Raw genomic sequence first — 16,394 nt, 5'->3', positions numbered from 1 at the left:
GAGATTGCCACATGTCTGTTTTAGCATTCAGCTGATTATTTTTTATCAGAGATAAATGGTTGACATAACTGAAGAGGTGGGAGTTGAAAGCTATCTACATTAAGGTGCCCTACAATTTCTGCAGTACAACTAAATTGCATATCTACCACCTATCCATTATGATAACAATGGCTTTTGTGTGGAGTATCATGAACCTCGTCAGCCTCTGGTTGGTGGAAAAGGTTCCCGGTGCGAATGGGAAATCCGTGCTTCATCAAAAGGACACTAGAAACTTGATTAAAGATAACTATATAGGAGAAGTCATTTAGTGCCAAATACCAATTACTGGTGAACCAGCTCTCACATTGTAAGTAATTGTAAGTCTCTCTCTCACTCAAACACACCCACACAAACGCACCCGATTTGACTGTTACCAGGCCATTAAATAGGCGTTATCAGTCACTATAAGCACCATTGATGTAGGTAATTAGGGGCCTACTACACCTACTATGTTGTAAAAGTGAAAGTGAAACTTAAAAGCAACACGTTCTAACATGTAAAACTGAACGAAATGTCACTTTTTGAACACAAAAAGAAGAAAAGGCTTCTTCAGGTTTAGGCAACAAAACTACAACTTCTTTCGGTTTAGGCAACAAAACTACAAGTTATTTCGGTTTATGCAACAAAACCACACCTTCTTTAGGTTTAGGCAACAAAACCACACCTTCTTTAGGTTTAGGCAAAAAAACTACAACTTCTTAAGGTTTAGGCAAAAAAAACAAAAAACACTGAGTTTTGGGACAAATATCGTGTTTTAGTTTAAAATAACTACAAACATAATTACACGTTGTTGGTTTCACACGTAATGCAAACTCTGGTCTCCTGGGTGAAAGTCCTGTGTTTTGTGACAATACATACAACTTCCTTAAATGTTTCGCAATAAAACTATAAATACTAAATATTAAAGTGTAACTTTAATTTATTTAATATACCGAACTCGAGCAATGAGCGGTTCTCTACAACGGGTTGTGTCTAGATGGTTACCCTAGATTTGCGAGAGTCGCTGCCCGATGACCTATCCTAACCTTAACCATACAAGGTCAATGCCTAACCCCAACCGACTCACGAGAGTTTCACAAATCAACGGTTACCATCTAGACACAACCTCAACAACGCTGCAAGCAGCACTTCCAGCCACACATCTCGAATGGCCACAAGTTCTGAACGGCCACTGTACTAGTTGCATTAATGCCGTAATCATGTGGGTGAGTGAATGAATCTGCAAAATATGCAGGAATCATCACAGCAGACTTCTTTTGCGATATACTGCAAATTTTGGAAATAATGCAAGGATTTTGAAAAGGCTTCATAAGCCTACAGGTCATATACATTTTCACAGCCTGCAGAGGATTATGCAGCCCAACTCAAGTAATTCCAGTAAAAAACATGAAATCACCATAACTGGAGTTAATGGGTTGTCAGACGACAACATGGTAACACTGAAAAGCCACTAAACATGCCAATTATCTGAGCTGTCAGCTGCCCATTAATGTTATCCCAAAATTAAACCTTTTTTGACTTCGTAGCTCGGTCTATCACATCCCATAATATGAACATGAATGCCAGATTTCCTCCATCCTCCATTCCCCAAACTGCCTTTCTTTCACTAACTTATATCCATTTAATAGACGTGTTTGAGTGATCCTTTGCTGTGTTTTGAAAACACACTAAGGGAGCAAAATGCTGTAAAAACGAATGTTTCATTGCAGAAGCATGATAGGATTTTGTATTTTTACAAAGTCAGAACTCCCTCCATTGTCTCCCTTTTCACTAAGTATCTCATCATGTACTGTAAAGAAAGTCAAAATGTCACTTTTGTGTTCATGAATACATTTCAGAGACCTGCATTATCTCTCGGGACGTGCCTGGTGGTCTGATTTATCGTTTTCACTGTTACATTTTCTGAAATCTCTTTCCACTCGTTAAAGGCAGGCGTAGCGAAGAGAAGGCAGTTTGAAAACACATCAGGGAGCTAATCACACAGATCATTTATCAACAAAGCTCCAGTTACACATTTGCAGAGATTGTTGAGGATGATTCCAGCTGTGACAAACTTTTTCCAATTTCCCCATTTAAATTTCTCCAAAATGACACCATGCGCTTTCATCACATATGCTGTAAGAGCTATATCTAATCAGGCAAAGACCACAAGCTTTCAGTGCCAATTAGAATTAATTCAAGGTCACTGATGTGGGCCAAACAATAACTACTGCAGTAATGTGAAAAAAATATAATTCTGCACTAAATACAAAGAATCCAGTCCTTATAGGTTATCCTTATAGTTTATCCTTTTCCACCACGCAGCACACTGATTCTATTTTTATCATCTCCGCCAGATCTGGCCAGACGTGATCCTGGAAGGAGATCATGTGTTTGGTCGTGTGTGTGCATCTGTCTATCTGTCCACAGCTATCTCTCATATTACTGGACCCATCAGCCTAATATTTTTTGTGCTCATTTATGACTGTATGCAACGACCTCTCATGGTTGCGGTGTTTCACACTTTTTGAAAAACATATTTTATTGACTGTTTTATACCGTCATTGACTCATCACTACTCTTAACTTGCCGGTATGGGGCCACAAGTGATCAACGACCTCTTCAGTCAAATTTGGGGGTTATGGTACATGTCTACTAGGGATGTGACGGTGGGGAAATTTTCCCACCGGTTAATAAACTTGTGACAACACCGGTGTTACCGATTACACCGGACATTTTACAAGAAAAGATGACGCTCAATATGTGGCTGTGTGTCTGGCCTTCCCGGTCCAGCTTTCCGAAGCTCACACCGGCTGTGACTGCTCTGTGTTCCGCAAGGTCATGGCCTCCTTAACGTTATGGTTCCCTTATAGCATCGGGTTTAAATCTGAGATATTGCCAAATAAGCGCTTTTGCTTTTCGCTTCTCATCATCCTGTCTGTCGACTCTCTTTCTCTCGTCCCGTGTGTGTGAAATATGACACCTGCTACTCTGAGCTGAGACTCGTATGGAGCAGATGCATTCATTTTCAGTTTGTAGCGTCCGTCGTTCGAGATTGTATATTGATAACACGACGCTGATACGCCAAAATGAACTAAATGGGTTTTATATCTGTAAAAAAAGCAAAAATGACGGTGGGTACGGTGGGTACGGTGGGTACGGTGGGTACGTAATGTAATCTGTGTAACACGGGTAACACCGACTACCGCAACCAGCCTAATGTCCACAGGAGCATTTTTTGGATGCCTTGGAGCATTGGATGCTTGATGGGCTGCCACTAGACACTAGGCACCTGATTGGACGAACTCTTTCCCTCGTGGGCTGCTGCTCCCAGCTTTCAAACCAGATCCAACATGGCGGCACGTTTTGAAACTTTCTTCTCTTACATCACGAGAATAGTTCACCGAAATGTGTTTCTGAAAACATTTTATGCGAGAAATAAGCCGTGCAGTTGCTAAATCTGTCTATTTTGGATCGACAACGGTTAGTTTAAAAGTTTCTGGGGAGTTTCCAGAGGTGACGAGTCGCACCGGACGTCCCTTATTTGCTTAAAATAGCCTAGACCTCAACTTTATGCAAATGAGGAGCGGCCAACGTGACGTTGTGACCGTCTCTTGAATCGCAACGCTACGCTATCAGAATGCATTGCGCGGCTGCTTACATAGACAATGAATGGGAAGCGTGGAAAGGACGGAGCCTGTGGACATGCACCATCAGACATTTGTGATTTGTATTCATTCATCAAACATTACAGCAGTGGTCGTTGCAGACATACGTACCTGGTGGAGATCTGCTCTCTCTCTCTCTCTCTCTCTCTCTAGTTAAGTCTTATTTAGCTCAATATTTCATACATATGGATGTTCCAGTCTCTAAAGGACCTAAACTATCTAACATCTGTAATGATTCGAGATGATTTGCTTTCATTTGATGCTGACGATCATTTGAAAGCAGGATAACCCATTTCTTATTCAGAATGTGAATGTTTCAGTTCAGAACAAACATCAATGCCAGGTCCGGTCTTACATCACAGCTTCTCGCTGTTTATTTAGGTTACATCTGATGAATAAAAAACACATTTCATTCAAAATCTCATTCAAAAGAATCATTTACTATCTTTCACTCAACTAGAATATTGTTAGCTTAAAAATTTCGTGCCAGAAAATATGGACATTGATGGATTAGATCCAGTATTTGAAGAGATAATGCAATTTTCTGCTTCCCGTCAACCACCTTGAATGTTTCAATGGATATCTCATTTTGGAATTTAAGCTGTATTAGCATCTTTGTGGTGACAAATCCTCACACACATGCGCGCACGCACGCACACACAGATGCAAGCTGACAGTAACTGTGTGTGTGTCTTCGTGACACCTAATCTCCTCTTTCCTGTCCCTCTAATACATCGTTGATCAGTGTCCTGTTACTGAAAAGGCAACGCCAAATGCCATCATCATGAGCTGTCAATTACCACTAACTCAGCTCCCTAGTGTGTGGTGGATGAGACAGTCACTCAACGCCGGCCCTCCCTCTGCCTCTTCCCTTCTCTTCCACGTCACATCTGAAGAATTAGATCTGTTTTTTTCATGTGTGAATGTCAGATTTTAATAGGTGTTGACCTGTTGACCTGTTTATCCACTGTGCTGCTTATGTGTGAAATATAGCAGTCCACAGTGATTGATGTGATTGATTCAAGTATTAAACGTAAAGAATAATAATGTGATGAATGGCTAAACTGATTTCTTTTAAGAAAGAGCTACCTCCAGAGACTTGAAACAGCTAAAAGCAATTTTCTTATGGATAAGTTGTGTGAAGGATGACACTCGTAGTGATGAACTCAGGGAAATTATTTCCTGATTCTGCATTTTCCCTCAGCTTTCAACTCAGTGTTTTGGTTTTGCATCCTGAAGCTTTACTGGTTTCATCGCTCTCATCAGCCTCGTTTTCCACCACAGCAGACAGAGGAGCTCTAAAAACCCGACTTTACACTATCAGACCGACACAGTTAGCAACTAGCTGTTGAATTTTATGGATTTTTATGTTTAAAGAGACGGATATCTTCCCTGGGAATTGATGGAGACAAAAACAGAACTGAAAGGAGAGTGAATATTGGACTTCTCTTCATCAGGTCGGTCCTGAAACAAGACTCCAAATGAATGCTAATGTTGCTCTGTATCGGCTGGATGTGTAAATACATGTCTTTTCAAAATAAACTTTTCACAGGAAACTATTTGGTTAGGTTTAGGCAAAGATCATAGTTTGGGTTAAAATAAAAACGTTTGTAAAAGAGAGGCGAAGTCCCTCCCCTTCCGGTGGACCCCATGGGACCTTATTTCAGAAAAAGAATATGTACAGTAGTCGACGGAGAGATTTATTTATTTATATATTATTATATATTTTTTTTTATTTATAATTTGTTTTAATTTTTTAATTTTCTATTTTTTCATTTTTTCATTTTTTCATTTTTAATTTTTTTATTAGAATTATTTTTGGCATCATTGGGCAAAAATTCCAAAATAACCTTTCATCATATTGTAATTGAAGTGTTCTGATAGATAACTAGACTTCTGCTCCTCCTCATGGCTCAGAGACGGCAAGGCTCCCGCTCGGCTCTGATTGGTTGTTTTCCTCCGATCTGTGAAATCTTTCAGATGCCGTTAGGATCACCGGAGGACACAGAGGAACATGATTATTGTCAGATTATCTGTCTCATGCACTACTGTCAGGATATAGTGACCGTTTTCTAAAAATATATATATATATTTTTTTATCAAATTTGCTTCCAAACTGCCTACTGCTGCTTTAAAGAATAATTTATTGCCGACACTAAATCCAGGGACAAACCATCAAGACTGCCTGCATTGTTTTACAGGGTATCTTAGAAGTGCACTTAAAATCTCCCCAGCAACGTACGCTTAATGCACAACATGTAAAAGAAGAAAGAAATAAGACATGAATGATGTTGCCTGCATTCATCAATCATCCTGACTGTTGTTTTCTAACATTCAGCTGCTATCTGTCCTCCCATCCATCCTCCTCCTCTTTGCTGCCACTTCATGAGAAAATGCGTCTGTCTCATATTGAGATTCTTCACATAGAATTACAACGCCACAAGCTACACAGGGCCAAGTAACTGTGATTACTATTTCCACTGCATGAATCTTTCACAAAAGCTCTTCTGTCCCTTGTTAGCAGCTCGGTTATATTAGTGGCCTTAAGCTTAATTCATGCTTGATCGCTCGGCACTCTCGACAGCTGTCTCTCGAAACAAAAGCCGGTACGTCTCACCTCAACCTGAGTGACAAAAGCTGGAGGACAGAGAGATGATTAAGTGGAGTGATCACACAGTTAACCCCCGTGTTCCTGCAGGTCCTGCCGAGACAGATGTTGTTTCACTCCTGCATGACATTTTATATGTATATGGATGAGTCATTTAAGGACAGAAGCGTGGACGTTTACTTGTGACTTGTGACACTGTGCAGCTCAAGTCTATTAAACCCTCTGAGACCTGCGATCCCGACTGACTTTACTGTCTTTCAGAGGCTCTAGCAGATTTAGTTTTAGGGCTAGAGTGAAGCTACCGATATCATATGAAACTAGAAAACTAAGGAATCCATTGGTACCAACCATGTCATACTATCTTGTCGGGATGGAGGGTAAATAAAGCTACATGCAGTATCATTTTTCAGGCAGTAAAATGTATTTTCGCATATTCTAAATTGGTGTGTTTGAATATTTCTGCATACTGGGGTCTCTAAACAGTGTTGAACTACATCAATTGGGTATCACTGTAAAGCTGAGACTCTTGTGGATCCAATGAGCCCAACTGTATTCATGTGTGATGATGTTAGTCCCCATAGGAGACATTTCATTGTAGTGAGACCATTTTTTCATTCTGGACCTCACTGCATAAAATGACCTTTGGTGACCTCTAGGATAATCACAGCCTCATGAAACTTTACAGCCACAAACTAGAGACCTAGAGCATTCAGAGGAAGGATGGATCAGACTAGAGACCTAGAGCATTCAGAGGATGGATGGATCAGACTAGAGACCTAGAGCATTCAGAGGATGGATGGATCAAACTAGAGACCTAGAGCATTCAGAGGATGGATGGATCAAACTAGAGACCTAGAGCATTCAGAGGATGGATGGATCAAACTAGAGACAACAATTTATTAATTCATGTTTATTTCTGATTCATGACTAGAACAACTTGACACACAGTGCTGAGCAGCATCTCAAATTAATCTTCAGGTTCCCAGCTTTCAGATGATGTAAACCACTTCTACTGATCTCCCCATAAAGACCCCCTGTACCTACCTAGAACAGACAAAAACGGGTCTATTGTGGGTCTCGGAGGGATAATAGGTCCACCAATGGGATGACATCACATTTCCAATTGTTCAAGGTATTACTTTAATCCCTGCTTATCATCTGGGCTTCAGTTCACAGTAATTATGGCTGAAATAATTAGATAACATGATAGTGAACAAAGGAAGAAAAGACATATAATTAGCTAAATCACACATTGCTGTTATGTTAGAATAATTCTCCAACGCAGCAGCTCTATCTGAACAAATGTGTTAATTCTTTCCATTTTAGCGGCTGACAGCTGTTGGCAATGACCGAGATAAAAGCTGACATAACTGTGACATCATGACAGGCTTTTACAAAAAAAGAGCCCAAAACAAAACAGCTGTGGTTCGCTGCCCTCCATAAGTATGTGATTTGGATGTTAATGTGCATGAGTGTGCAGTGCACCCCATCAGCATATTCCTCACGCTTACGCTGCGTGACTCGTCTACATGGGGAAGCTCCACATAAACAGGCAAATGCCACAAGCCTCTAAATGTCAATTAAGTGTGATTCATCTCTCTGGTGCTTTGGGAGGGAAGCAGAGTGCGGCCATTCATTTAACCGCCTCTCCTCTTTTGACTTTCCATTAACGTTCAGCCGGTGCTCCGTATCCACAGCGACTTCAGCTGAGTGCAACAGGAGAATGAGCTGCAAATTGTCTGGTCATTGGGGTTGTGAGCAAATAATGGAAAGGACTGAAAAGATGAGGATCATACTGGTGCGATGACACCAATCTGCTTGATAGCAGGAGAAGTGAAAGGCTTCTGTGAATGAATACTAAGCATGAACGCAGTCAACAATTACAAGTGAGCTCTAACAATTGTAACAATCGAGAAAATGTTTCATTAAAGTCGGGGGGAAATACGTAACTGGACATGACTTTGGATCAAGAGGCAGGACAAAAATATAGATGTTATTATTTTTGTCTTTTGTTTTTAGTATGTGGTACAAAAACTTCAAGTGAAAATCTATTTAAACTAAGGCTGTTAAAGTTACGCCACTAATTTCTTTAACGCATTAACTTGTGATTTTAGGTTGTAGCTGGCTCAGTTTTAAAGCTAGTGAAACTAGATAAAAACCTGAGGAATCCATTGGTACCAACCGTGTCATGCTAGTTTGTCGAGAAGGAGACTAAATATAACGCTCCAAACTGACGCTACATTTTGGCCAGGAAAAACTGGCATGACTATTTTTCGAAGGGGTCCCTTGACTTCTGACCTCAAGATATCTAAAACAAAATGTATTGAAAAAAAAAAGAAAGACGGACATAATCATTTTCAAAATTCTGAACATGTTTTTATCTAATTAAAATTGTCTGCTTCAATCCATATTCGTTGGCATTTAGCCTTTCAAAAAACAACTTTTTGACTACAGAAAACCACTTGCTTCTCCCATTTGATGAATCTGCCATTGAAATAGCAATGCACCAGGTGCAGGCAGCACCTGACTTCTACAGGGAACAATTTATATTATGCCCAAAATACACCTATGATTAATTAAGAGACTAAATGCAACCCTTTCATCCCTTGTGCCTTACGTTGCACCCAGATTATGCTCTGTTGATGGAGCTAAATGCACTTGCGCCATGCACTTTAGTCCATGCGCTTGTTTAAATAGGGCCCTTAGTGTCTAGTGTGGGTCAAGTTCCTACATTTCCCATGATGCATCTCAGTAGCGTCTTTCATTAGACCCTCTCTCCCTCCAAAATGCATATTTCTTCTCTTCTCGCCTTCAGTTTGTAATGCAAGCTTTATGTTAAAGGTCTCAAGCCCAAAGAACCCTGATGGTGTCATAAAATGTGGAAAGCTCCATCCAGTACCACACAAGGCATTATGCACGCAGGCTTCGTAGTTCTCCTGGTGAGGACTAAACTGAACTTCGTGAGTGAAATCAGTGGAATGCCCCTTTAAAAGTACTGCACATTTGCAAAGTTTGGGTGTTTTCCTTCAAAGTAAGCTCCCTACAGCTCAAGTAAAGTATAGAATCCAGATTATCTCCAGAGATACATATGGTTTTCTACCAAATGATAACATTTAATGATAGTTTTATGTGAGTATAACGTAGCTCAGATGCTTGACCTCTAAGAAAACACTCAGCAAAACGCCCACAAATGGCAGCTTTTGTTTTGGTCATGCCGGTCCGCACGAACAGTAGAGAAAGAGAAAGGGAGAGAAACTTTCTTCAGCTCGTCTCGTCTCTCTGAGCCAGTCAGCTGCGTCTCCGTGGGGCTCGTTGGATCCAGGCTCTGAGGAAATGAATCATTTCTGATGCGATCTCATGCTCTCTGCTCTCCATCCTTTTCACTCGTTCAATGTGCTACTTTTTTTCCTCCACATATCTCTTTATGGCCATATCTCACATCTCTACTCTGTGGCCTCCTTTCATTCTTCTCCCCTCTCTCTGGTTTTTAGTCATCCCTCTCCGTTTCCTCCTCCGGTCTCCCCCTGCAGCTCCATCGCCTTCAGCCTCTCTTTGCTTTCTTTAGTCATTCCTTTAACTTTCACTTTTCAAACCTTCTTCCTGACTTCCCTTCTGTGCTGCTCTTTTATTCTGTTGCATGTATCCTTCCCCGTGAATTCTTCTTCATGTTCCTCTCCTTTCACACTCATCCAGACATTTTTTCTTTTTCACTATTTTGCTTTTAGTCTTCCAACTCCTTTTTCCTTCTCCATCATCCGCTCTTACTCTCTTTTTTTCTCTTTGTCTCTGTTGTCAAGAAGAGATTTCATTGACCACTGTGAATAACCCAAAGCTTAATGTGATTTGTGGCTTTGGTGAGACTGTCTGGTGTGTATTTCAGCTTCTTTATGAGTAGTGGGAGTCGATGTGTTTAATTGGGGGGAATGAATGCGTGTGTTTGTGCACGAGAGAAGAAATAAGAAAGGAGGATGTGACGGAAGGGGAAGCAAATAACGGGAGCCCGAGATGAACTTTAGCTTCGTTGCTGCTGCTGCTCTTGTTGATTCAGGCCGTGGAAAAGCTCGTCTGACAGCCTGTAGTCTGCATTCATGTGTTGTGCATGTGTGCGCATGCTTCTGTCTCACAGTGGGAATGGATGACTGGTTTGACAGCCCATTGTCTCCCTCAGGGTAGAGACTGTGGTTCAATGACTGAGTCCGCCTCATATGCACTCACATTACAGCAAGAATCTCAGATTTCTGCACACACAAACACCTTTAAGCATACGCCTTTACACACAGAAGTCATTCTTGCACACATGGGCGGACACGTGGGTGCATACATGCTGTAAATCCAAAACAACTCAATACCCCCTGCAGCTCAAACACACACACACACACACACACACACACACACACACACACACACACACACACACACACACACACACACACACTTTGCATTCTTTGTTAATGTGACTGTGTTTTACAGCTGATTCGCAGGCTAAACCTCAGCCAGCCCATTCACCTCTATGCTGTGGCTTGTAACATATTGTCCTAATCAATCCCCCCACACACTAAGAGGCTTTTTCCACTGGAACCACCCGGGGCTAGCTAGCGGTTAGCGAGCGCTTATCCCCCCTTTTCTTGTGGAGGGAGAGGGAGGCCGGCTCCCCGCAAGAATTTTATCTTTACAGGCGCAGAGGCTGACTGAGAGGGCAGAGAGGAGGCGGTGGAGAAAAGACCTTGGTGGGATTTGATCCCGGGTCGGCGGGGGGGTTCATGGCAGGGGTCTGGATCACTGCATGTGCCAAGCAGGGAGCAGTTAAAGGAGCAGGGCAAAGAGGAGGGAGGAAGGCCAAGCGAAGCAACATTATATGTCGGAGTGAGTAAAGTGAGCATCGAGAGGTTTGACGATGAGGCCCATTGTCGCAAAATGACTCGATTCCAAGACACGAACAATCAAAGACTCTCTAAAAATGTCCCCTGATTGTACATGGAAGCTGCCAAACACATTGAGCTGCTGGACTTGGACTAGATTGCATTAACAAGGGATTACAACTTCTCTGTTTTGCTCTCTCTGATCCTTCCTTCTTTGTGTTTCTCTTACTTGTTCTCCTTGAGTCATTTTTCTCTCTTCCTGCGTCTCACGATGACGAGGATTACAAGTTCATTAGAGTTCATTAATTTCAACAAATGTAATACAGTCATTTGTTGGCTTTATATTTAATCGTGATTAATCGTTCTCTTTAAAATGTACCTTAAAGGGAGATTTGTCAAATATTTAATCCTCTTATCAACATGGGAGTGGACAAATACACTGCTTTATGTAAATGTATGTATATATTTATGATTGGAAATCAATTACCAACACAAAACAATGATAGATATTGTCCAGAAACCCTCACAGGTACTGCATTTAGCATAAAACAATATGCTCCAATCATAACATGGCAAACTGCAGCCCAACAGGCAACAACAGCTGTCAGTGTGTCAGTGTGCTGACTTGACTATGACTTGCCCCAAACTGCATGTGATTATCATAAAGTGGGCATGTCTGTAAAGGGGAGACTCGTGGGTACCCATAGAACCCATTTACATTCACACATCTGGAGGTCAGAGGTCAAGTGACCCCTTTGAAAATGGCAATGCCAGTTTTTCCTTGCCAAAATTTAGCGTAAGTTTGGAGCGTTATTTAACCTCCTTCACTACAAGCTAGTGTGACATGGTTGATAACGATGGATACTTTAGATTTTTCTAGTTTCATATGATACCAGTATCTTCACTATAGCCTTAAACTGAGCCTGCTACAACCTAGAAACCTCATGTTGCTTTAATGCATTAATGAAAGTAGTGGCGTTAAAACAAATTTGCATTAACACACACACAGACACACAAACACACACATATATATACTGTATATATAATGCTATTTGCCTCACTGGTTGAGAGCTGCGTGTTGACACTGATCCAAATAAAAACACCCATTGCTAAGAGGCAGGGACAATTCAAGTCAGCTGCTGAAGTTGCTTTTAATGAACACAAGACACGGCTTACATCCAGTTTAAAGTACCGAGGCATGCTTTCATAATCTGGTTGTTTAGCAGAATGAGTCCTGCTCAGGGTTTTCTGCTGCTCTCAAATGCAAACTAGGAAAGGTTTCTATTGCATTTTCTGCTACACAAGTTTTATTTGTCAGATCCATCTGAGATCCAGTGGAGGCCCACGGCTCCGCTGGGTCTGTTTGAACTCAGAGACCTGACCGGATCGGGACCAACACTGATTCTTGTTTGTGGAAAATAAATAGGGTAACACAGCTGCACAGTCTTTTTCACAAAAAGGTATAAAGAGACAGTATACACTCTGAAAAATAAAGCTGGTAACTAGAACCATATAGGGTTCTTCGACTTGTCTCCATTGGAGTTCCACCTGGAACCCTTTCAGACGGTTCTACCTAGAGCCCAACATAAAGGGTCATACCTAGGACCGTTTGTTAAAGGTTCCACCCAGAACCCCCTTTGAGAGGTTCTACAGAGAAACCTTCTATGGTGTAATGGTTCAACCCGGTCTGACAGGAAGGCGTATAAATACCAAGACATTACACGGACATTCTGCGTGTCATTTGTTCGCCGCGCAAATGTTCGCAGTTAGGTTTAGGCAACAGAACCACCTAGGTAGGGTAAGGGATAACGTCATGGTTGGGCTTAAAATAATTACCTAAACTAAGTAAAACACGTAACACAACTACGTGAAAAACATTACAAAAAACACGTGACAATTGTCACCTGACAAACGCCACTAACGTAACTTACATAACAAAACATAACCGGTCAACGCCGGTCTCGAACACGGGTTTCCTGGGTAAAAGTCCAGTGTTTGATGGGTTGGTCTTTCTTGCTTTTTATACTCAACATTAACTCTTACCGTAGCGTTTATACACGGATGCGTGTACATTGTAATCAGTACAGGATACATGGCGTACAAGAGACACGCAGAAATCAAGAAAGGCATTCTTATTGCATGCTAAACTTCCTGTGCGTTATCGTGGCATTTATATGCTGAATGGTTCCACACATAACCCTCTCTGGAGGTTCTATCCAGAACCTTTCCACCCTCTAAGGGTGCTAACAAGAACCCACCCAGGAGGTTCGACTGAGAACCGTTTCATAATTGAAGGGTTTTCATCCAGAACCCACCGAGGTTTCCTCATGAGGCTCCAAAAGTGGCGCAACCCACAACAATCATGGTTCACAATCACAGCTCTACGGGTGTTTGGATCTGTTAACACCCATGCTTTCAACAATCTTTCAAGAACTCTTTCTTCAAAAAATGGTTCTTTGGCTTAAGAGGGTCTTAGTGGAACCCTTAGTCTTACAAAGAACGCTTGAGAAACCCTCTCTAAAAAAGGGTTCTTCAGAAGCAAATGGAAGAACTTCTGGAAGAACCCTTATTTCTAAGAGTGTTGGTTCAAAAGAAGTCTTGCAACATTTGATTCGGGCCTCGGCAGCAGACCGCTACACACAGGAGAGTGTGTTGAGGTATAGAAAAGGAGACGCGTGTTTAGAAAAGTCATTCCACTCATCCAGTTGAACCTCAGTATTGTGAAGCAGCCTGCAGGTCAGCAGGCTCTGCACGGTGCTCGGCTTTAACCGTCCTCCTTTCATCGCTGTTTAAGTCTGAACGGACGGGCCAGCTCTCCCCTACCTGTGTTAGGTGAACTTACGCTGGCCTGGTTCACAGGCCCTGCTCTCTCATCACTGTTATTCATGCTCATGCAAAAGAGTTACAGGTGCCTTCCACTGAATTTCAAACACGCTAAAGAAGCGGTGCTGGAGCTGCCGTGGTCTTCCTAAAGGCTCGCCCCCTAGCGATGCCTCCTGGTAGACGAGCCGTATTGTAATGAGGAGGGCCTGACTGAAAGAAGCTGGTTAAGACTGTGCCTGAGGCTTGTTATCAAAGGCTCATGATTCAAGTGCTTCTCTCTGTCTCTTGAAAGAACTCGTCTCTATTTCCTCTCTCAGTTTCTCTCTTAATTCCCCCTCATTTTCCTCTTCTTCTTTTGGTTTCCCTCACGCTTCTCTATAACCTTGTCTTAAATAGTCTGGAGCACATTAAGGTAGGAAGGAAAAACATCAATTTGATTTAAATAACACCAGATTCGTAATGAAATACGAACACTCCATTGTCACCTCTGCCAAGGAGGTTATGTTCTCGCTTCGGTTTGTTTGTTTGTTTGTAGGATTACGGAAAAAACTAGTGGCCCGATATTTAAGAAACTTGGTGGAAGGGTGTAGCACGGGCCGAGGTAGAATACCTCTTGAAACGGATCTGAATGACAGGACAGGTACACACATTTTTCTATTTCACTAACATTGCGAAATAGGGAACTTGGCCTTGGCGGAGGTCTGCAGTCTGCACTCTTCGAGTTACCAGAACGCTATCTCTCTCAAATTCAAATTCAAATTCAAATAAGCTTCATTGGCATGAATGCTCAGGTTACATTATTGCCAAAGCTAAATTACATATTATTTAATAATTACATTTTACACAAGAAAACTAAATAATCACAAATCAATAAAAAGTTAAGATAAACATATCGTTTGTTATCATGAACGGCCGAATGGTGCGTCGCTTTAAATGCTGAGGCTGCAAGAAATTGTGGGATGTTATTCACTCTTTTCCTTTGGTAAAGGATACTCCAGTCTATCCTCTGCTGAAGGAGATGAGAAAGGAAGCACTGAAGCTCCTTTCCTCAGCATTTAGAGGATTCAAACAGCTCTCATCATGGCTGCTACTTAGGTACATCCGGGTCATTTCACTCCTATTCGACCGCAGCCGCAGTCTCTCAGTGATGAGAGTGCGCACCACTGATTGGTCGCGGGTGCGTGCTGGACACGGGGAGTGAGCACCTGATGAGAGACAGAGGAGCAGAGTGTGGACAGTGCAGAGAGAGAAAAGGCCGGTTCAGAGACTCATTACTCACCGTCTATTGTGTGAGTCCCTGAGAACTGTAAGTCACGACATTTAGGTTATAAGTTCAGTTAATTATGTGGTTTGTCACTTCTTGTTGTGTGTTTACCATCAATGAGTTAGCTCACCTTGTTAAGACTGCAGCTAAAACACACCTGGCTCTGTATTACTGTAGATATAGCAGCACCTTTGCTCCACATACTAATGAGTGTATTCTTACATGCTGTTCCATGTCAGTAGCAGTGAGTCCATTGTTTTCCTCCTGCCACAGTAGTTGAGATGATGCAGTGGGTTTAAAGGTGGCCTATGCAAGATTTATCAGTTGATATTTGTGGATGCACAGGAGGGTAGTTGATTGATGTATCTTAAAGTGGCAGTAGGCAGTATATATTTTTGGCATCATTGGGCAAAAATCCCATAATAACCTTTCAGCATATTGTAATTCAAGTGTTCTGAGAGAAAACTAGACTTCTGCTCCTCCTCATGGCTCTGTTTTCAGGCTTTAGAACATCTAGCCCGTGACGGGAGACTTTGACCAATCACAGGTCATTTCATTGAGACAGCGTTCCTATTGGCTGTGCTCCGGTCATGTGACCGGAACTTGGCGTTCCTTCACCAGATTTCACAATGGCGGCAGCATCACACATTTTCTAATTTTACAGCTAAACAGTAGACTACAAGATGATTCTGAGAACATCTGAGGAGAGAAATAGGCATTAACGTAACAGAATATTGATTCATATTTGATCAGCGCTGCCTAGTTTGACCGTTTGGTCGGAGTTCAGAGTGATTGACGGCTGGACAGCAGACCTCAGATCATCTCTTACTGCTTGTTTTCCTCCGGTATGTGAAATCTTGCAGATGCCGTTAGGAGCACCAGAGGACACAGAGGAACATGATTTTTTTCAGGTTACATGTCTCATGTACTACTGTCACCATATAGCAACCGTTTTATAAAAATAACTTTTTTTAATCATATTTGCTCCAATCTCGCCTACTTCAGCTTTAAGGGTCTCAAACACAGAAAATAAGAATTGCAGGCGGTAGGCAGTGCCCCTGCAGACACACACTCCTAGTGAGTCATATGTGATGATTAACAGAGATAGTTTGTATGAGTCTATATATTTTGGAGGGAGAATCCTGCATACTCTG

At 41.8% G+C, this 16,394-nt stretch overlaps 1 protein-coding gene across 5 annotated transcripts in view; it reads left to right on the top strand.

Moving 5' to 3' along the window:
* Window positions 1–16,394, top strand: part of LOC141753855 (poliovirus receptor-like) — a 370,582-nt gene that overhangs the window by 147,896 nt on the left and 206,292 nt on the right. The gene's annotated exons all lie outside the window — the stretch shown is intronic.

This window comes from Sebastes fasciatus, chromosome 17, assembly GCF_043250625.1.
Source record: "Sebastes fasciatus isolate fSebFas1 chromosome 17, fSebFas1.pri, whole genome shotgun sequence".
Classification (NCBI taxonomy): Eukaryota; Metazoa; Chordata; class Actinopteri; order Perciformes; family Sebastidae; genus Sebastes; species Sebastes fasciatus.
This window is presented reverse-complemented; position numbering and strand designations above follow the sequence as displayed.